This window comes from Pinus tabuliformis, chromosome J (assembly GCF_031772625.1).
Source record: "Pinus tabuliformis cultivar Carrire ecotype Pingquan chromosome J, CPIR1, whole genome shotgun sequence".
Classification (NCBI taxonomy): domain Eukaryota; kingdom Viridiplantae; phylum Streptophyta; class Pinopsida; order Pinales; family Pinaceae; genus Pinus; species Pinus tabuliformis.
Window position 1 is genome coordinate 680,576,459 of NC_142295.1, and position 23,414 is coordinate 680,599,872.

The following is a 23,414-nucleotide window of genomic DNA, read 5'->3' on the forward strand; positions in this document are numbered from 1 at the left end:
AGGATTTGGATTTCTACATGCCTCAACTCTATGTTGGAATTAAGGATGTAACACTCCCTCTCACCCCCTCACACTATCTTGGGTTTTGGAAGGTGTTAGTTGATAATTTGACTTGACCTCCAATGCCTATTAGGATGATGGGGTTACAAAAATTTTCTTTTTCCAACTTTGTCAAAACCCAAAACGAATATCACTGTCACATTCAATTTGTCAATAGATTTCCAATGATATAAATTTTATCTCAATATGAATCCTAGATTGGATCTTCTGCCCATTTGAACTTTTGGCCTATTATAAGAGGCCACATCATCATGTTAGTCGTGAGACACCCGCATGGCCCCCACATAAACCTGATAGGTCATCTTGGTGGGTCCTACTAGGCGAGTCAATGTGATACTTCTTAGATGTGTTGTCATCCATGGCATATGAACATTTACCAAAAGGGAAATTAAGGTGGATAGCAAGTGGTGGACACCCCCCTTGCTAACTCATAGTAGACCAGAAGAGCCATGATGTGAATCATGTTCGTTGATCAAAACCCTATTATAATAACATTGTTTAGAGGTGGAATCCCATTAACAAGGGCCACATGATAGGAGTTTCTATATTAGACACTCCCTCCCCCTTATTAACCCATGATAGACCTAGGGGGAGCCTAAAGTGAAATTGGGTTGTTGATCTACCACTTCAATGATCACACCATCCAAAGAAATCCACTTGGTAAAAGGATCCTAAAGGGTTGATCACATTAGCATGAAGCTACCACATGGTATCCACGTGATTCCTACTTGGACCATGTGGCACCACGATGTCCAAGAAGTGCGGGATTCGCTTCATCTCAATACTACTACATGGCATCCACGTGGCACTGCCAAGTCAACATTGGCCTACAATTTTGTGTTTTTTTGGAATTGTTCATTATAATCATTTTGGTTAACTCACCCTCTCTTATTGTGAAACATGTCTAGTGCTATGGGGTCAAGTCCATCTAAACCATTTCCATTCAGGCATTCACCAGGGTGTGCACCCCTTTCCACCACTAGATCCTAAATGCTCAAATCCACTTTTCACATTACTCGTTTGAGCCTTTGCTAAGGTGTACACCTTTTCCAACCCTTGGCCCTAAATGCCCAGATCCTCTTTTCATGTGATACATTCAATGTTGGACCCACTTCTATTGTTGGATCCCCATATATACCCTTGTATACATTACAGCTAGTGTGGGACCCATGTTTGGGCCTTTTCCCATTTAGGCCTCCACCAAGGTGTACACTCCTTTCCACCCCCAGACCTCAAATGCTTGGATTCAACCATTCGACAGTGGATCCAATGCACAAAAACTGGATCCACTTTACCTCCACCATTGGAATGCCATGTCACAAATATCCTAGACGTGCCTAAATAGCATTGCCACATCATTAGAAGTGTGGGGCTCACTTGACCTTTTCCAAAGGTATGAAATACATCCCTTTGGCATCCACTCATGTGTATGGTGATGGTGGGGCTTACCACCTTCAAATCCCAAATAATCGTGTTGCTCCTATGTGTAACTAAATGAACATGGTTATGATTTGGTGAAATTATGAAGGCTTGGGGCATTGACCTGAATGCCAAATTTCTTGCAGAAGATGGTAAAGGCCTCAACATTGACCTCCATAGATGAGATTATCCTAAAGCCCCATTCTCATGGGTCTATTATGTATTTTCTCACTATGGTGGTTTATGAGAAAATCATTTATAATTTTCATTCAAACAAATATGATCCAAATATTTAGAGTTTCAATCAAGTTCCTAAGTTATAAGCCTACTATTACAACTATACAAACACTCATCTACCAACATGCAATTAACTAATAAATCATAAACATAGTAACAACTCCATAGTGCTACTAATCATTGAAACATAACTCTGAAGATCGCCAACAATAGGGTAATAACAACATACATCACCCATACGTGAATAAGCATGATCATAGTAATATGTATCATCATAACAAGGCTATCACAACCTAAGATCCAAACATACACAATTTTATACTTATATGAGTGAATTGAAGTGGCTAGCAATTGGATATGGGACTTTAACTCTTCACCCAACCATAGGCCAGCCACATTGCAATCTCTCTTTCTCTTGACCACCCTTGATCTAGATCTGGAGTATGAGGGTGTTATAAGCTCAAAGAAATTCACACCAAGGATTTACCAAATATTCAAGATGAGGAGTCCACTGTTTGGTGATTTATCAACTGCCCCAATAAATAATCATCACAAAGACCCTTATACTCCTTGAAACCAAATATAGGACTTCACCCAAGGCCCAGTTGGGGTATTTGCATAGTTCCAAGAGATTAAACCCACCATCTAGGTGATTTATCAACTGGATTTATAAGGCAAGCCCTGTAGGAGCCTATATCCCATTATCCAAGTGGTTTATCAACTTACATAGCAAGCACTAAGTGGTTTACCAACTTTACAAGTAAGAACTTAGTGGTTTATCATCCATCTCAATAAGAACCATAATGGCTTAACTTACCTACCTAGTGGTTTATTAGCCTTCCAGTAAGTACCCAAGTGGTATATCATCCCTTTTAACAAGCACAATTGGTTTCATATATTATCCAACAAGTACCTAGTGGTTTATCAACTTACTCAACAAACACTAGGTGGTTAAATTATTAACTGAGCCTCTCATTGGCCATACAATGTTAGACACACATAGTCCAGTCCAAATCATTCTTCTCCATAGATTTTCCTTTATTTGTTGTGTGCTTTCCCTACGTCCACCCACGATGTTCTTTGTTTCCTCTTTCTAGTCACTTCTCCCCTTCCCCGATTGCATAATAACTGACCACAATCCATGTTCTCTTACATGTTTACATTCTTCTCCTTGTCCCAAGGGAGCCACCCTCCTCGGCCTTGACCTATGAGGAGAATAGGCATTGTCCTTTTTTCCTTCATGTCCACTCTAAAACATTATTAACTATTAGTGCAAGAAGCCCAAGTCATGATGGATTTTGTGGGTTTAAATGCTCTGGGTATGGTTGTCTCATGGCTCTTCAAAGGCATTCCCCCCTTAAGAACTCAAGATCTATGTCCCTCCTTAGTACAACCAGACAATTAAATTTTTACATAAATTTACATAAGTTTATGCAGTGACATTTATATACATTGGGTGTAATGAAAAGGGTTGTTATAAAGGCTATTAATTTTCTAGAATCTCCTTGAAAGTACACATTGCAAGTAATGGAAGCTAATGTGGCATCCACTTGGCATCATGGTGGTCAACATGATATGTCAACTTGTGGGAAGTATAATTTCCTCATATGAATTTTGATTAAGGTGATATTCACACTATTAGAAAGCTCTTGATGTGTAGAGTCACATTGAGAGGTTGAAAACTTTGTTTGCAAAGTTTTGACCCCATTAATTATCATTTAAATCTTTAAATAAACTCTACACATTTTTGGACCCAAAATCACCAAAACAAAGTTGTTGGAGGGGTTAGTTGACTTATGCGATTAGCCTAGTCGACTAAATCACAAAAGAATGTGTTATAATCCAGTTGAATCCTTAGTTGAGTTGAAGGACCAAGTTGGTCTAGTCAAGTCAGTTGAGACAATTGAATTGTTGTAATTATCTATTGATGGATATAAATATGGATGTACTCGACTCTATCTAGGGGATTGGGTGTTGAGAATATGCTGATATAAGTGTGATTTTGCTGGCTTTCTACTACTTTTGTGTCTCTTTTCTCTTCCATGTGATGCATATGATTCTTTAATCTTGCTCAGTGTTCCACGCTAATGGTGACAAATGCATAATTTTCACTAGATTACAACATTGGTTCCACTGCTGGTACTATTGGACCCGAGTTTGTACAATACAAACATAAATATTAACATTGGAAGAGATACAAGAGTGGTAGGAGAGTAAGATTAATAACTACTTGAAAAATTATGTAAGAAGAAATCAAATATCTATTGCAGAAGCTAAAGCACATTTTTTCATAGAAGCACATGAAAATTTGATTGAATTAGTGCCTGCTAAAATAAAGAAATATATCGACCATTCACATAATGCAACAAATGGAAGCTCACATTCAATTAATTTTAAATTTAACTAGCACATGTAGAACACATTTACATGAGTTGGTGGGTAAGATATTAGATGACTTTTGTGAGAAATCAATAAAATAATACACTTATGTTGAAAAAATTAAAGCAATGTTTTTTGACGATTTTCACAATATTTTCTTTTGCACCATATGTGCTTTAGTACATAAATTTCTCCTCAAAAGGGGAGTTGTTCATATAGTTGAATATAAACCACCCTTGAAAACACTAGTAAATTCTAAGAAAAGTAATTAGTAGGTTGACTAGGATTTTTTTTTTCAATTCTTGGTGTAAAAATACAAAAGAAGCATATGATTACTTGTTGAGAAAATAAAAAAGTTTTTTGGAATCACCCTCATTGACCTAGAGTAAGTTGGGTCACAATTGGGGGAGTATATATTTGTGATAAATCAATAGGAAATAACAAAAAAGAGAAGTAAAGTAAATTGGTAGTCAAAATGACAGGAAAAGAGTCAGTTGAAGGAACACGAGATTATACACATGACAAGGAAACCAAATGAAGGATCCAACCGTGTATGAAACAACACAAACAACAAACAGATATTCAAAAAATAGAGTGGGACGAAAGACAAAAAAAAGTGATGAAAAAGGTATGAAAATTTTACCCATATATTAAAAAATAAAGAAGTTTGAGGGTGAGAGATCGATGATGCACAAGACGCTTAAGGTAGCATAGAGCACCCAAAGTTGAGTGGTGTAGCACTAACCACTATGATGAGAAGTAATAGCCTACAATTAAGCCCTAACAAGCATGCAGATAATATGGATTTTGATGACTCTAGGTTAGTGATTTCACAATATCCTATCGCAAGTATATCAAGTATCATTATTAGATAATTCCTCCAGCAAAGACTCCATATTAATTTAGGGCCATCTACAGTTTTGTATAAATAAGATGAGCACGAGAATTTTAGAGATCATCTTGAAATTGAAATACCCATATTCAACCAAACCTAGATTGATAATGAAGAAAATAATGACATACTTCTCCATATAAGAAATCTCATGTATGTACCCCCTTCCACAATTAATATATGTTGAAGAAGAACAAAATAGAAGTCAAATCAATGAACCAATGTAACCTAGTATGGACCGGTTCATTAAAAACATAGATAAAGGTTGAGAAACTGACGTCAGGTTGATAATTTCTACAAGTGTTAAAGTCGATGATAAATAAAGTAGCCCATGCATCATTCAATTACCAGGTTTTGTGGTTGAAATATTAGATGAAATAGTTTAGTTGACTGAACTATTGGGAAAACAACCCATCTATCAAGCCAACACCTGAGTCCAAAAAAAATAGCAAAGAATATACCACCTCAAGCAAATATTGGACTAAACCATATCCCCCTCAATGAGGGAGACAAATATCGTAAAAGACATTAGTTCATTTGTGAGAAATTCTAGACAACTAAAGATACTATAGATAGGGATAAACATATGGCACAATTTGAAACAACTCATCAGAAGAGAACCCTAACATGGTTTATGAATTTTATAGAGAACCAAGTTAGAATTAAGAATGTCATCAAAAATAACTTCTTCTCATTCTTCAAATACCAAGATGTTAAACATCTTTCTACCCAAAAGTTAAAATAAATCAAACAAAGAACATATGCAATAGTAAGTTATTGTGATAAAATATTTAAGGATTTGTTAAGTAAAACCCATATAATATTGATGAAGGTATACTTGTTCAATGTATGTTTTTAGGCTACTAGAAAACATTCGAGGCCCAATAAGAATGCATGAAGTAACATCATATGAGGAAGGATTGAAAAAGGCCCAACGTATTGAAACATACAATGACTTGAAATCAAGCTACTCAATCATTGATAAAATATTAGAATAAAAGGTTGAAGAATTGCAACAGTCGTTGTTACACTTATCTTCACAAAAAATAGTCTATGGTGTACCAATTTCATAATCAAGGGACACTCAAAATATAATTTCAATTTTTCATATTATTTTGATCACAATATCCGACACATTGAAGAAGACATATAATGTGACATATGTCAAGTCATGTTGAGCCACACTACTAGAGAGTGCCAATATAATCTAAGAAATACAAAGCCTAAATGGTGCACCATATGTGAAGATAACGCTCATTCTACACATTAGTGTCAGTTGAATGGGAAGAGCAAGCCTAACTATCACACTCTATAACATACACATATATATGATCAACTTAAGGATTCAATAACACATGGAGGAAGGGGAAATGCTAAGGGAGGAATTTTTGGAACATGAGGTGGATATAATGGATAGGATCAAGGTCGAGTTCAAGGTCATGGAAGAACTTATTGCTTCACATGTTAGCAGGAGGGCCATGAGGCACCTAGTTCCCCCTGAAAGAAAAATTGACCTAAGATTATGAAATATGTGTGAACTAGGTGATCATTGTTTAGAATATTTCCCTAAATATTAGAAAAAATAATAAATAAAAGAGTTGTAAACCTCCTCCAATTTGTACAAAATAAAGAGGTTCTGAACTCCAAAAACCTTTATGTCATCACCAAATCGAGAGTAGATCAAGGAAATAATACAAGAGATCAAAGCAAATTTTGACCATAAAAGAACACTACCCAATATCCAAATATGCAACAACATAGTGATACAATGGAAAAGGTAGTTGAATTTTTAAAAAATGAGGCTAAACAATAGAATCTGAAAAAACATAATATATTAGAGGAATATTTGGAATTATTAAAAGAATAGCAATTAGCTGAACATTTGATCAAGCTCCACCATATATTGAAAGACTATAATGAGGAGAAAAATCCATGTAAGTATTTGCGCCAATTATCTTAGGGTAAATATCTCGATGACTTTGAGCCTCAAGTAGATTTCCAGATAGATGGATATATGATAAATAAAGTCATATTTGAATTTAGATCACAAGTTAATATCATTCCTAGAGAAAAATGGATAAAACATGAAGGATGAGTTTGCAACGAATGACTAATTATCTCAAACTGGTAAATCAAAGATTCATAGAACCTATTGGAATAGTAAAACAAGTAAAATCATCAATAATGGGCATTCTGACATTTTTCGACATGGAGGTAATCAACATAGTTGATTGGATACCAGCATATCTAATTCTTGTCATAAGACCATGGGGTCAAAAAACAAAAGCGACAATTTCGCTAAAAAGAGAGAATAAAATTAAAAGGAAACAAGAAAAAATTAGAATTCCTCTTGACCCCTGAGAAGGAAAACCCTAGGATGATGATATATAAATAATGAGACTATATAAACTCTTGCATGGGGGTAAATGCAATGTGGAGCCAAATTCATTTGAAGAAATTCTCTCAATCTCCCTCCTATCCATAGGTCAAAATTCAAACATCAATCTTAACGAATGGAAAATCGAGAATTAAGAATATAAAACGAGAGAATGTTGGTAGATTGAAGCTATGAAGACTAAAAATGTATGACCTTGTTTCACGTTAAAGTAGTTCCCATCATTCAAGATTGTTGTACCCCATTGAGATTCAGAAAGCAAGCATCTCCTATAAACCAATTTGACATTAATATGACATAACTTTATAGATTGATGTTTAGTCAATTTAATGTTCTTAAATTGTAATCATAAATTATCGACGAGGGCAGGTAAACTGATGAAGTACAAGTGCACTATATGTGCTAGAAGTTGTTTATGTCGTTAAGGTGATTATGTTATTGTTATCTAAATTAATGTCAAGCTCTAGAATCAGTATTGAGATGATGTTATTATCTATACTAGGATGTTATTTTTAAGATTTGTTAATCGATTACTCTAAATGATGTTTCTAGAATTAGTTCTAATTGAATTGAGCTTTTTAGAATGGTTGAAGAATGATCTTAACTATTTTCAATGAATATATTATGTTAATCTACTTTTCAACTTTATCAATTGTTTTTGGATTTTTACACTGTAGCTAAACAAAGCTAATTATGAAAATATGAAATGTCATAAAGAAAATCCTATTTTATCAATTTGAAAAATATTGTTTAGTTCAAATGATGAGAAATATTGTCACTCTTATCTATTGCATCTTCATTCAATGCAAGAGTAAATTAGAAATAAGATTACTAAGCTATGAAACAACTAAGCTAGGAATGAAACAAAATGACTGAGTTATACTAGATATAAAGCAAACGAAATGATTGAGTTATACTGGGTATGAAGCAAACAAGATTATTGAGTTATACTAGGTATAAAGAAAATGATATTACTGATACATAGATCAATCAAGTGAACCTAGTTGCGAACGCCATTGAACATCATCCTAAAAGTATAAAAACAGAGAATCCATAAATTAAATCTATGAAATAAAAGAAAATCTAATTGCAGTGAATCAAAGACCTGATCTGCATGTAGGGGTCCTCCATGAGGCAGTCAGTAGCTTTAATCAACAACACATAAAATATATGAACCAAGATCTTTGCATTAATCGGAAAAGAGTTTCTACAGGATGCTTCAAAATTACATACGGTGGCGCACCCTTAACATAGAGCTGCCATTCTTTTTATAAAGTTTTAAGTAACAACATGAGAAATTTAGGCCTACAGGTCTTCGCTACAATCCTTATCAAAACCAATTCATATCACTCATTTGTCGATTTTCTATTGAAAAAAAAATCGATAATATCTCTTGAAACTTAGACTCTGTTCCAACACGTTATCTTGCGATTGACTTTCATGTTTGATCGTGTTGTAGTGTGAATATCTTGATGGATTAGCTCGATTAAACAGGAATAAATCCATGAGAGGATTATTCCCTATCTGTCCATATACTCCTTTGCTGAGCTGGTGCACTTGAACGCTGTCAACAATGGAAGTAGTTGTGGATCTGTGGATTAGCTACAGAATCCGGTCAATTCTGTAGATGCATGTAAATTTTTATAAAAAAATAAGGCATATTGACAAAATATGAAAAAGAGGACATATTATTTTTTACCTTGACAAAATCTTATGTTTATTTCATTTATTTGGATGATAGCGATAGGAAAAATGAAGTAAACATGGAAAAAAATGGTGTCAAGATAAGGCAGTTCTTTGACTCTGCATTCCCCCACACTGGAGGTTTTGTATGTCCTCATACAACACAACATTGTCATTCTCCTGTATACCTTTGCTGGCACATCCAGATTTCACTTTCTTCTTCTTCTTGGCAGCTAATACCATCCTTGGTTTCCTCATCAGGATCTTATATTTCAGGTTAATGATTTCTCTTTTCATTGCCTTGTTTTCTTTCTTCAATTTCTTGTTATTTTTATACCATATACTTAAGTGAAGAATGAGGTTGTCACTCTTGGAAATTTGAACTCCATTTTGTGCCTTTAGTGTTTGATTTTTAGTTTTGAGGTACCTGTTTAATGTCTCCAGCTAAAATATTTCTTGTTTCAAGACATTAGATGCTAGAGGTTCTTGTGGCTCATTAAACTGGTTAATTCCTTCTTCTGGGCTCTGAATTGATCCTTTGGTTGCTGCTTCCTTTCTCTCTAATGATTCTATGTAATCATAAATTTATTGTTGAACATGATCAATACCTAGAATTTGTATTGGAATCCTTGGAGGTGAATTGAAGGGAGGTGGTAATACCCTTGGTGTCAGTCTCAATGATTCTCTCGGAGATTTCTCAAGACCTTCAAATTTCTCTTTTGACACAAGATCAATATGTACTACAACTCTCGGGGCTGCTTCTTTCACTGTGTTTAATCTGGTGCTTCTTCTCAAACTTGTGGTTGGCAATCCTTGAATTTCATTTTCTTTAGCTTTTGGATTTTCTTTATGAGGAAGGATTTCTATTTGGGGTAAAACCTATATTTACTTGTTGGCTTTCTTTCTTCTAAGATTTTCTTTGTTCATTTTCTACAAAATTTCCACAATTGGTAGATCATCCTTTGACAATTCTTGTTGAAGTTGTGGTTCCTATTCTATTACCATCTCCATTTTGCTCTTTCTTCCCCTGAGGGTTTTTCTACCACTTGGTTGTTCAAGGATTTTCTCTTCAAAATGATTTCTTACTAGAAAATTTTCCCAATTGTCACCTATGATTTGCAGATGAAACTCAATCAAGATTTTTATCAATTCATGATGGTACATTGTGTTGTCTATAAGCTGGATTTTATTCTGAACATTCACTGACATTTTCTTCAAGCTATACAATAGAAAGTATGGAATATTCATTTGATGTTCTTCAAGGAAATTCATCAATAGCCTAATGTGATAGAAAAACATACACCCAAATCGACCTTCACAAGTAACAAATTTCTGAAGGACAAGGAGAAAATTTCTCCATTTTTTTTCTAGGGCAGAACTAGGAATACCTTTTCTGAAGATGGTAGTATCCATGCTGGGGTTTTTCAAGAAAATTTTCCAATCTTCCCCTTCGATTCGTTTTTTCTTGAACCAATTTTCTCTAGCTCTAGGCAATTCAGTGGCTTTTGCAATGAGGGACTCTATTACTGTGAACATGACATTGCCTATTTCAACCTTTGTTCCATCAAAAGATCATGCAAAGGTTTTTGTCACCTCCCTGTGGAAACCATAAAATTTTTCTATGAAATTTAACCACTGAACTTTTTGTAACAATTCCCTGGTCTAAGGGTATCCTTCCAAAAATTTCCTTCATGTTGGTTCTGTTTGAACAATAACGCCCATGGTGAGAGATGTTTTGTCTCAAGAACTGTTTACTTGATAGGAAAAATGGTCTTAGTAGGGTTTCACTTTGGGATGGAGAGACTGTATGAATTGGAAGAATGAGAGAACGAGTGAGTATAATGAAGGTTTACAGAGATGAGTTAGCCATTTGAATGCATTTAATTCAATGATTCGGCGATCAAGTTGAGGGATTTGAAATGAGGACGAGATAGGAGTTAAAATGGTGGGGAACAATAATGGATTTAACAAGCAACTATCATCCATGAACTACAATGATTTCATTTTTATTTCGGTAATGTTATGTCCAAATAATTAATATATGCAATATCTTAACCCCTATTGTGAAATTAAAGTGTTACATACCTTAGATTGATTTTCTAACATTTATTTGTCCTTTGATTTCTTTTGTAGGTAATTTGCACTTGAAAGGAGTCAATCATTTCTTCAATTTGTGCCACCAAGTGTCCTTGTCAGATTGGCTACAAAAATGTTATTAGAGCTGAAGAAACTTGCCCGAGCTGCAGAAAGTCACTAATTCTGTAGTTGAAATATTTTTTTAAGAAAGGGATGTTTAGAAAAAAGGGATTTTTTTTTTTCTTGGAAAAAAATGGTGAAGAGAAAATTTAAGGTGCCAACAAGAGTTGGTTTTCACTTTAAATTTTATATATAAGCATGCCAAAAACTTTTTGGTTTTCATTTTTATACATTATTAGTTATTTTATTTTTATTTCTTATTTATGATAGAGAAAAATAAAATTTCTAAGGTGGAAAAGAAGAAGAATTATTCTCAAATATCTTCAATTTTGAATTGTCTTGGAAAATTGGGACAATTTTTTCTTTTGTCAATGGCTTCTGATAAAGTCTAAGTCGATGTCCATTTATTAAAAGAGGAATTTTCTCTTCATCAATAGTCCTGATTCTGACTGCACCATTGTTTAAGACATTTTCAAGTTCATAAGGTCCAAGCCAGTGAGTCTAGAATTTTCCTTGGAAGTTTTTGAACTTTGAATCAAAAAGTAATGCCTAATATCCTAGATGAAAATTTCTTTCTTTAATGTACTTTTCATGCCATCTGGATCTCTATTGCTGATCTAGCCTAGTATCCTAGAAGGATTCTTGTCTTATTTCATCAAGCTCATTGAGTTGTCCCATCCTTTTATTTTGCGCTTATGATAAGTCAACATCCAACTAGACTGCTATTTTATAGGTTTGGATCTGGAACTCTATTAGAAGTAATACCTGCTTCCCATAAACAAATTCATAGGGAGTGTTGGGTCTTGAAATTTTCATTCACTTCCATTACATTTTCACTTATATTTCCATATTATCACCTTCATTGCACCTCTATTTCATTACATTTACCTTATCATTATCATTATTGGTTCACATTTATGTTTTTCTAAACTTTATTAATTCTTGGCATTTTTAAGTGAATTTATGGTTAAAAAATAGAAAATAATGTGCATATGCTTATACCTAACAATTGGGATGAGATTGTTGACATGTGTAGGTCAAAAGGAAGCTTCTAAAAGACTCTCATGTGGCCTCCTGAAACCAAATTCTAATTTGAGTGGAGAAGATCATGGGATCATGAGGATATGTGTCTCATTTTCTATTTGTATTGAAACTCTAAGAAGACATGTGTCTTATCATTTCCTATTTTGATTGTAACTCTATAAATATGGGGAGAGATTCATGGACTCTCATTAATAAGATATCTTCTCATCTTTTTGTATAAATAGGGGAAATTTTCTTCTACCATTTTCATGTGTAAAATTGGAGTTATGCTCAAGCTTTGAATACAGAATTAGATTGTGGCACCTTACTCATGAATGTTCCTTCATTTTGACATGGTTTTGCTTACATATGGATCATCTCGATTTACCATCTCTCACACTTTTAGATCAGCCACCTAAAATGTGTGAGATTTAATTTCTTTTATAGATTAAATTTCATTTTCTTTCTTAGTATTAGTTTTAGAATCACTATGTAATCTTTGCTATTCTAAAAACATTTCAATAGGAAAGACTTATGTATTTTCCAATTGGATTAAGTTTGAGGAAAGAACTCATAGTTATTTAGTTTCCTTTCATGTTCTGTTATTTACTTTCTTAGATCAAACTATCAATTCATTGTATAATTGAATAAAATATCAGGCCAAGAAGGTGACTTCAAATTGGGTGATTGAATGTTCAACCTATGGAATCATTGAGCTTTACATTTTCGTGCTTTTATATTTGCTTTTAAGATCTTCATTTAGTTTCATTAACTGATATTCCTAAAGATGATTTTAAGAAATTGATTTAATCATATTTCAAGATTGAATGGTTGAATATTTAATACGTGTAATTACTGAATTATTTTCTGCACACTTTACTTTCTTTTCTAGGACATTAGAAGTTAAAGTATAAATATTTTATTACACATCATCTCAAAAAGGTAACACTTCATAATTGAATGCTGGAGTAACTAAGTATACATTAGTTGTTTTTTATTTCACAGGTTAGTTGAATTTCATTTTCATTATTTGATTTCATAGATTAGATGAATTGATTTTCATTATTTTGTAGTTACACTAATCTAAACTGAAAGACAATTTCTAGCACATATAGTGCATGCACGCTTCACAAGTTTACGAAACCCCGAAGTTGACAAATTAAATGACAAGCAATCACATTGCCCCAACATTTTGGCTCCGTTGTCAGGGAAGTGTTCATAGGAACTAGCTTTCAGTTTAGAGTGTATTTTATTCGTTTTTGTTTTTACTAACCATTTATGGACAAAGGATCTAGAATGCATATGAAAGACTACATTGAGGAATGGTATGAAGAAGTGGTTACGCCACAATATTCATCAACTCTTCAAGAGATCCTTGCGGCAAATTGAAAGCTCAAGTCGATTTCGCATATCCTTACAAACAATTAGGTACATTTTTCAGGTTGGGATATGAGCATTTCAAATATTCTAATCTGTAGATGGCTTCATTGGAAGCATGAATATACTTAAAAAAAATAGTTTTTAGATAGATAGGAAAAATAAAAATAAATTTTTATAGTTTTTAGGATAAATTTGATGTTTTATGGTGCAGTAAGAACCAACCATCTACTAACCCTTTGTAGGAAAAATTTGCAATAAAACAAATGGTTGAGAACAAGGAGCGCAAGTGAATATCACAAACGATAATTTAACATATGAGATCAAGCCTTTTCATTTTATTTTTGCAAAATTTACAGAAAAATCAATTGATAAAATCTTGACTATGCTAACAAAGTAAATCTCTCAAGTATGCTCTCCTTCTGTACTTCATGTGACCTGGAGGATCAGAAAAAGAAATTGTTTTGTTAGTATATCATAAAAATTATTTAGCTACAGAATGCAATTCTGCAGCTAATTTCTGTTTTCATGATTCGATTTAATTCAATTAAAAAAAAAAATCCAAATGCATTTTCTTTATTAATAATTGTTTTGTTTAATGAAATATATATATGTATCTTTTTAAATTTTTGAAAATATAGCATATATAATTTCATTAAAAAAAAAAACAGATGACAATAAACCAAATAGTTCAACATATTAGAATATCCTGGAGATGGAAGAAATCACTAGCCGATCTAATTAGGGAGAATTGAACCTATTGTCGATCTTGCATTGAACAACCAGGATGAGGTTTCAAGAGTTGTAGGCCCTTTTTAAACAAGCATAAAAAATTGTGGAAAAATGTATTACAATACAGAGCTAGGATGTTGTTTCTTGTCATCAAACCATCACGAAGATCTCCAATGTGACTAAAAATATCGGCAAACATCTAGCAATGTCAACTCTGGTGCACATGGTCCAATTTCAAGCGCAAATTTGGAAGATCCTGGATGGAAACAAGTAGGTTATCGGCTAGAAGGAACTATTTTTGTTTATTAGTTTGCCTGAAAAACCAACTAGATCTTTAAACTAGACTATACCTGTGTTTGAAGTGGGTGCTCTACTCTGGATTTCAAACCCTTGTATATCCTGAAATCTTGAACATGAAAAGAGGCTGAAAGGTCATTGAAACTAACTGGAGAGGCAACACAAAACAGAAGAAAAAAATCATGGCGGAAGCAGATGACACAGCAGCCCATCTACACACAGTTAGAGAGAAGTTGTGGTTGCTCATCAAATTTTTGCAAGAATTTCCCAAGATGATCATGAAACAGTAGGCATAACCAACAACAAACTTGCAAATGAAAAAATCCAACCACAAAAATCAATTTTTGTTGTCGGAGCATCACAAAAAATGTAACTGTTTTGACACGTTTTTAAAATGCGTTTTCTAAGAAAACCGAGGAAAATTAGAAAAATATAAGGCATGGGATTTTTCGGGAAGAAGGTGAATTAGGTAACCCAGAAATGGTTTTCTAAATTTCACAACCGTTTGAGTGAATTTTATGGTTCTTCGGAGCCTTAATTTGCAGATTGCGTGAGAAAAACGGATTTTCGGATTTAATGCACAGTTGCAGCCATGATCCGATTTATCTGATCTTCAAGAGAAATATCTACCCATATCTGATTTCCCCAGCTAAATTGTGCCAAGTCATCCACTGTGCGTTGGCCTTGTTAATTTCCTCCGTTCAAGGAACCACCATGAGAGATAAACTGGTGATGGTGCAGATAAGAATGTTGATGGTAATTCTCAGCCGATGAAAATCCTATCTGGCGGTGAACGTGGCGATAATGCTGAGAGGAGTGGAATCCCTTAACATCCATAAGTACATTACATTGCATGCACCACGTCTAAACATTGATTGTTCATGGTTATTACAGAGGGACAATCCCGATGCAAAATAAAATCAGATAGGATTTTGAGTTGTTTTTTTATATAGATAGCTGCAGTGACTCATAAATGAGACTTAGTTTCTTAATTATTTTTGTTGATCTTACTGGTCAGTTTTAATGGACCCCTGCACTTGTTTTGTCAAGTTACAACAATATCTTTTGTTGTAAACTTTCATTATTAATGTCGATATTCTCATCTAATGGCTATATCTTGCTGATGGTTTTTGGATATTTTCTAATAATAATAATAATAATAATTGTGATGATTAAGACATATGCAATCAATTTATTGAAGCAATTTATAAGCGAAAAATACTTGCAAAATTTGATTGAAATAATTTTTTTTTTTTTTTGTACAAGTACTTTTCATATTTTTGTCGCTTCAAATATTTTTGATAGCATGTTATTTTTGCAGCATAAATGACCATTCATTAATGGCTTGCAAGACAATTGGAAAATTATTTAGATGATTTATGAACATTTGGAATTAATATTTTTGTTGTGTATTTTTCTATGAAGTTTTAACTTGCAGAGCACAACAAATCTTTGTGATGCCAATCATTTTACTGAGCACAGTTCATGAAGTCATTAGACAACAGGGAGTTAATTTATTTTTCATGGTTATTTCTTAAAAATGAATTGTTATTGATATCATGAATTGGATTGAATATAACACTTTTGATTTTCTTTAGTTTGTTTCATTTGATATTTTGTGTAAGAATCAGAAAGGAACTGATCATTTATTTTTGAACACATTTATGTTATTTATGTCAAGTTTTTTGTAGGTTTGGGATGACCAAATGATTATTGAAAAAAACTAATTGTGCATACAATTGGTCTTCAAAGGAACGATTCCATGAGGAACATAAGAACAAGTCCATGTCCATATCCATCGAAACCATTATCTTTCCTCCCTTTTTGAATTATAAATCCAACCAAGCAATTCAAAGCAAGCCATAGCTATTTTTCCCAGCAAGAGTCAGTTGTTCATTTTCTTTTATTCATGTACACTTTCCGCCTGACCCAAAAATAAAATAAAGAAGCTCACTTACATGCTTATTTCCCATTGTCATTATCATTTTCCATTTTCATCTTCCATTTTCATTTTTCTTTCCTATCCTTTTTCATTTTGTAAAGAAACCCTGCTTCAATGAAAATTATTGAGTCTATAGTCCTTTGAGTATAAAATCCTTGTAAAAACACCTTGAGGCTTTCATTCCTTAATGGCAAGTCCTCATGCCCTTGAACAATGGGAATACATCAATTTCCCTTGTTCATCAGATCTTCTAGGTACTCGACAACAAAAAATTATTCGTACTTAGTAGGATTTGTTTGGGCATCTTGACTCTCATTGTCATCAATGGTGAGAGTTCTCATGTTGAATGGTGGCATCCATTAATGGCCACTAAGTTAACAATTTCTTGCTATGTTTGACATCAAAACTTTTATTCACATAGCAAGAATTGTGCCAATGAGTTTTGAAGACATGAATAATATCATTTTTAGCATTTTGGAGCAAATGTAGAAGATATGCAGCTACAGAACCAGATGGCAGCTGTGGAATCAGACAGCAGCTGCAGAACTAGATAACAGCTGCAGAATCAGATACTGGTTATAGAATCAGATGAGAGTTGCAAAATCAAATAACAACTCTAGAATCAGAAGACAACCGTAGAATCAAATAACAACTATGGAATCAAATGGTAGCAACAAAATCAACACTATTCCACAGCAGATTCAACAAGTTTTAATAAAAGAAAATAAAAAGTCATCTTGATTCTTTTCTCCATGATTTGTCCAGCCACTTGAAGAAGATTATGATTAGAATTTTTCAGCCACCACACATGCAACTCATCCATTTCTAAAGGGTAAGTTAAGGTATGTCATTTTCTAACTTTTTACCATAAAATTCCTTGAAAAGCTAGAATGATAACTTTTGGAAAAAACATTTCTCTTCCTCATCTCATAAAATTGTCAATATCATCAGTTGGGGGGATACATTCATATTCATATTTTACCATATTCATATCACATTCAAAAGCCCACATACTTTCAAAAGAGATTAACTATTATATTATTGTTATGAGCATGCAAAGGCTTGTCAAAAATACTAAAAAGATACAAACACAATCATGGTTGTCACACAAGCACCAACTATGATGCAATCCAATAAAGGTATACTTTGCAACTATAATTAAATTATCAGTATGCAAACATCAAAGATAAAAAATGAATGCAACAACAAAATATGGTTGTAACAAAAGAACCAACCATGTTGCAATTCAACTAAAAGATTTTGCAGAAATATGAAGTTATCAAATGATATCATGCAAAGTTAAGCCAAAGCTCAGGGATCAAAAAGAATTAATGTAATAGATTGCATGAGGACATGCAATAACTTCAGTTGGGGGGTATGTTGGACCTTGAAATTGTTGTTCACTTCCATTACATTTTCACTTATATTTCCATATTGTCACCTTCACTCCACCTCTATTTCATTACATTTACCTCCATTTCATTACATTTACCTTATCATTATCATTATATTTCCACACGGTTCATCATGGCATGATTTAAGTATTTCCAGTATCTCATCTTCCTGAACACATCTTCTGATGATGAGATCTGGTCTTGCTTTGTACAATTCTTCATTTATCCATGAATAAGATGTGTTGTTATGATTTATTCTCCTCTTTTCTCTAGGAGACAAATGAAATGGTAATTTCCCTGTAGCTAAATAGTTAGCAATATCTACATACCAAAGTGATTTAGTAGATACTAAAAAAAAAATATTCATCAGGATATTTATCCTCCACAGGTTGATCATTGTTATCATTCTAAATTCTAGATAAAAATTCAACAATTGTATTTTGTTTTATGGGTCAATCTAGAATGGTGATGTTGAATTCTTGTAATAGTAAGAGCCATCTGGTTATTCTTCCATTAGTGATTGGTTTATTCATTAGATATATAATGGTATAATGGTTTGTGTGAATGAAAGTTTCATAGCCATTTATATAATGTTTGAATTTGTTAATGGCATGAACTATAGCTAAAAACTCCTTCTCTATTACAGTATAATTTAGCTCTGTTGGAGTCAAATTTTTATTGGTATAATAGATTTCATGAGTAAGGTCTTTTTGTCCAAACGCAACTCCTAAGGTTGTATCTGAAGCATCAGTTGATATATGGAAAGGAAATTTCCAATTAGTTCCTTTTAAGATAGGTGCTCCAGAGATTTTCTTTTTCAAAGTTTCAAAAGTAGCTTGACAATCAGGATCCCGACTAAATTCACAGTCTTTGGTAAGTAGTTTGAAGAGTGGAGATGCAATTTTTGTGACGTTTTATATAAATCTTCTATAATATCTAGTAAAACCAAGAAAAGTCCTAACATCTCATTGACAGTTTGGCACTAATAATTTAGAAATGACCTCTACTTTAGATGAGTCTACCTTAATTACATCTCCTGAAATATGGTGACCTAAAACAATTTTTTCATTAAACATCATAAAAATTTTCTCATGACCTAATGAAATATTTGTGTCTTTACGTATTATTAGAACATTTTCTAAATTTTCAAGTCATTCTTTAAAAGAATCTCCATAAACTGTGAAATCATTCATATACACTTCCACACAATCATGAATAAGATCAGAGAAAATTCCGAGGATTTATCTTTGGAATGTTTATGGAGCGTTGCATAATCCAACGGGAAGTACTCGGTAAGCATAATTTCCACATGGACAGGTAAATTTGGTTTTATCCTGATCCTTAGGTGCTACCTGAATCTGATTGTATCCACTAAAACCGTCCAAAAATGAAAAATACTTTTTCCTTGCTAATGTGTCTAAGATTTGATCTATGAAAGGGAGTGGAAAGTTATCTTTTAATGTTGGTTTATTCAATTCCCTGTAATTGATACATACTCTCCATTTCTCATTTTTCTTAGGAACGATTACTAGGGGTGAAACCCACTGATTGTCTGTTATTGGGTAGATGAAGTTTACATTTAGCGGTTTTTGTAATTCCTCCTTAGAAATTTATTTCATATTTGGATTCATTCTTCTTTGTGGTTGTCTAACTGGTCTTGCACTTTTTAAAATGCAAATATGATACATGCAAGTTTTAGAATTAATTCCTCTCATATCAGTGTATTCCTATGCATAAGCATAAGAATGTTTTTGTAAAATTTCTACCAGTTGATTCTTTTGTAATTCTTCTTGGTTTTCATTAATGTTCAAAGTTTTACTTGGAAAAATTTATATTGAAGAAATTCCAAAATTTTCCAAAGAGAGTAAAGATACTTGTCTAGATGAGATATATGTGTTTCGACTACAGTCATAATGTGAGGAGGATAGATTATTTTCCATCATATTTAAAATTTGGTCCTTGTCTCTTGCTTGTTCAGTTGTGAAAACAGGTTGTATATCATCATCATCATCTATCCATTCTTAATTCTCTATTTCCATTGTTGTTTTTGCAGGTGGATACAATGTAAATTCCTTTGTAGAACTTCCATCTAAGATAAACATGTCACTTGATCTACAACCGATGAAAGAATCAATTATAGCTAACCAAAGTCTTCCTAGGATTAATGGATGTCCTCCTAGATTATTCTTTGGTGTTAACACCATGAAGTCGAAAGGATATTCCCAAGAATCTAAGGATACACAAACATCTTCTAACACACCATCAGCTTTAATTACAAACCTATCTACTAATTGTAACAATGTTGGTGTGTATTGAAGGTTAGGAAGCCTAAGTGAATCCTTGAATTGTTTACTCGTTATGTTTATGGTTACTACTAAATCAATCAGTGCGTTCGGTATTTGAATTCCGTTGATGTGAATTTTCACAATGGGGCTCCCAGGATCTAGATATTTTTGTATTGTTGTTCTCCCCATCACGATGTCTGCGATTTTCCCAACTAATTCAGTTCTTTTTATGTCTTTTCTTTTTCTTCCTCATCTTTGAGTACTTAATTCCTTGATTGTTTTTGCAAAGATTGGTATTTCTTTTATGGATTGCAACAAAGGAATTTTTATACAAACATTTCTTAATTCATCCAGCATATTATAATCAAGAAATGTGATTTGTTTTTCTACTCCTTCATCAATTTTCAACCGTTCAGGGAAAGGTGGTCTAATGGATATTGAGGGTTGTACTATAATAGGAGTACTTATAGGAATATTTTATGTTTGATTATTTTCTTTCTGAGGAAGAGAGGTTTCTCCTTCTTCAAATTAATTTTTATCTTTTTGAAGATTTGTCCTTGCTTCCTGAATAAAACAAGGGGTTTTCTTTCCAATACTCTACTAGATCTTAATTGAACATTATTTATATCTAGTGGAGTTATTACATAGGTTTGAGGATTTTGTCTTTCCACATTATAAACAGGTTGTTGTGACATTTTATTATTGGGATTCGGAAGTGGCTGACCAGGTAATTGATTTGATATTTGTGAAAATGGTAGGGAGATTTGTGGATTTTGATTTTGAATTTGGACTTGAGGTAATCGATTAGCTTGAGGAATTTGATTAGATTGGAGTAAGAATTGTTGTGGAAAATTAGGATAGGATGGTGAATATTGCTGATATTGAGCATAAACTCCATAAGGATTTTTCCATCCTTGATTCCAAGATTGTGATTGTGGTTGAGCCCAAGGCTACCAAGATGGATTCCAATTATTTTTTGAAGACTGAGAAAATTTTTGTGATCTAAAGCCTTGTGGTTGATTTGCTTGAGAGTTATACCATGGTCTTTTGGCAATAAACTAAATAGGGTCTACTTGTTTTGGTATCCCTTCATTAGTAAATACAACCTTAAGACTGGGTAAAGAAGGACATTTCTTAGTATCATGGTTATCTACACATATGACACAAGTTTCTATGGTTTTTAAGTCTAAAGGACAATATCTTAGAGCATGCTTCTTTCTACACCTAGGACAAAAAATGGATAATGCAACATTTTCAGACTTTTTCTTGTTTTGTAGTTTAAGGGTGTCAATTTGTTCACTTAGACTCCCTAAAATATCTATCTTGAAAGTATCAAGAAAACTTCCTAATTCTACCCTACTGATTGTCCCAACTGCAGATTTATTGATTCTTGATAAGAGAGGGTCCTTAGGACTTTTTCCAACTCATGTTTTACGCCTTGAGATATGTACACATAAATCACAGATATCTGTAAATGGTAGTTGAGAAATATCTCCTTTTCTAGTTAAGTTAAGTGGATCAATCCACTCATCTATGATAGATTTGAGTAGGAGGGATTTCAAAGTTTCCTCATCTAAAGTATCCATTTTTTCCCTTTTAATATTATAGACAAATCTCTCGACAAAGTCTTCGAGATTATTATCTTATTTTTGTGTCATTTTGAAGATTTCGTCTCTAATGTTGTGAGGCATACAATAGTCTCTATATTTATCTAAGAAATCTTTCATTTGTGCCCATGTACTTATAGAATTTGTTCCTAGACTCATGAACTATTTTAATGCCAAATTCTTTAAGGTAATAGGGAACAATTTCAATTTTTGAGCATCATGTAGATAATCATATGATTTGAATAATACTTCAAATTCAAAGAGAAATGTCTGTAGCTCTTCACTCGTTTTTCAATGGAAATTAGGAAGAATATAAGGTGAGATATTCTTCATTGTGAGGGTTGTATCTTCATCGAAGATAGGAAATCCAAAAGGATCTTGATTTCCTCTACCTCTACCACCTCCTCTACCTCTATCTCCACCTCCTCCTCTACCTCTACCTCCTCCATTCCTATTTTTCTAGCCATTAACATTATGTACTTCCCCTTCTTCAACCATGATAGTTTCTTCATAACTAATGTAAGTATATTCTAATTATTCTAGTGCCTCTACCAATGGATAGTCAAAATGAGTTTCTTGTTCCTCTTCTTCACTAGGAATTTCTAATTATTCTCCTAGAATTTGTTCACTGGTAGAAGATAGAAAAACTACTCCTGCAGTAGGATTTTTTTTTATTATGGCTTCAATAGATGAAGTAGGTGAAGTTCTTGATTGGATTTTTGATCTTAAGAATTTAGGAAGTCTTTGTTGACCTACAAATGGAATTTGGGTTTGAGTAGGTGGTGTGGAACTTCAACTTTGTGGTGGAGTGAACAAATTTTTGGGAATTAAACTTCTTCATCTTCCTAAAATCTACCTCTAGAGTCTCTTTCCCTACACGTATCATGTTTTTAATTGATTGTTTTTTTTGTTTAACTTCTGTTTGCACTTCCCTGACAACGACACAAAATGTTTAGTCAATTTAATGTTCTTACATTGTAAGCATAAATTATTGACCAGGGTAGGTAAATTGATGAACTACAAGTGCACTGTATGTGCTAGAAGTTGTTTATGTAATTAAGGTGATCATGTGATCCGGACTTAAACAGGAACGCAACAAATTACAGAGATAACCATATACACAAAGATGCAGCGGAAATAATACTTCATTTCATTAATGGAAAATACTGAAATGTGCTTACAAACAGAAATGGAAATAAATCAGCTAGGGCGATGGTAGCTTATCTCTGAGAAGAGATGTGGTGGCTACATGCCTCTGAACTGTTCCTAACTGTGTTACAATGAGGCTCGAAGGCCTATTTATTATTGAGAAACAATGTAAAACCCTTAACATTCCAAAATCTAACCCTAGAAGATGAAACACCAAATTGTGGGCCCCGTTTGGGTAAATTGGTACATCAATTTCCCGGGGTCGTAACTTTGGCATACGATCTCCGTTTGACGCGTACGATAGCTCATTAGAAAGATCTATTTGGGAGGCAACATCGGTCCATGGA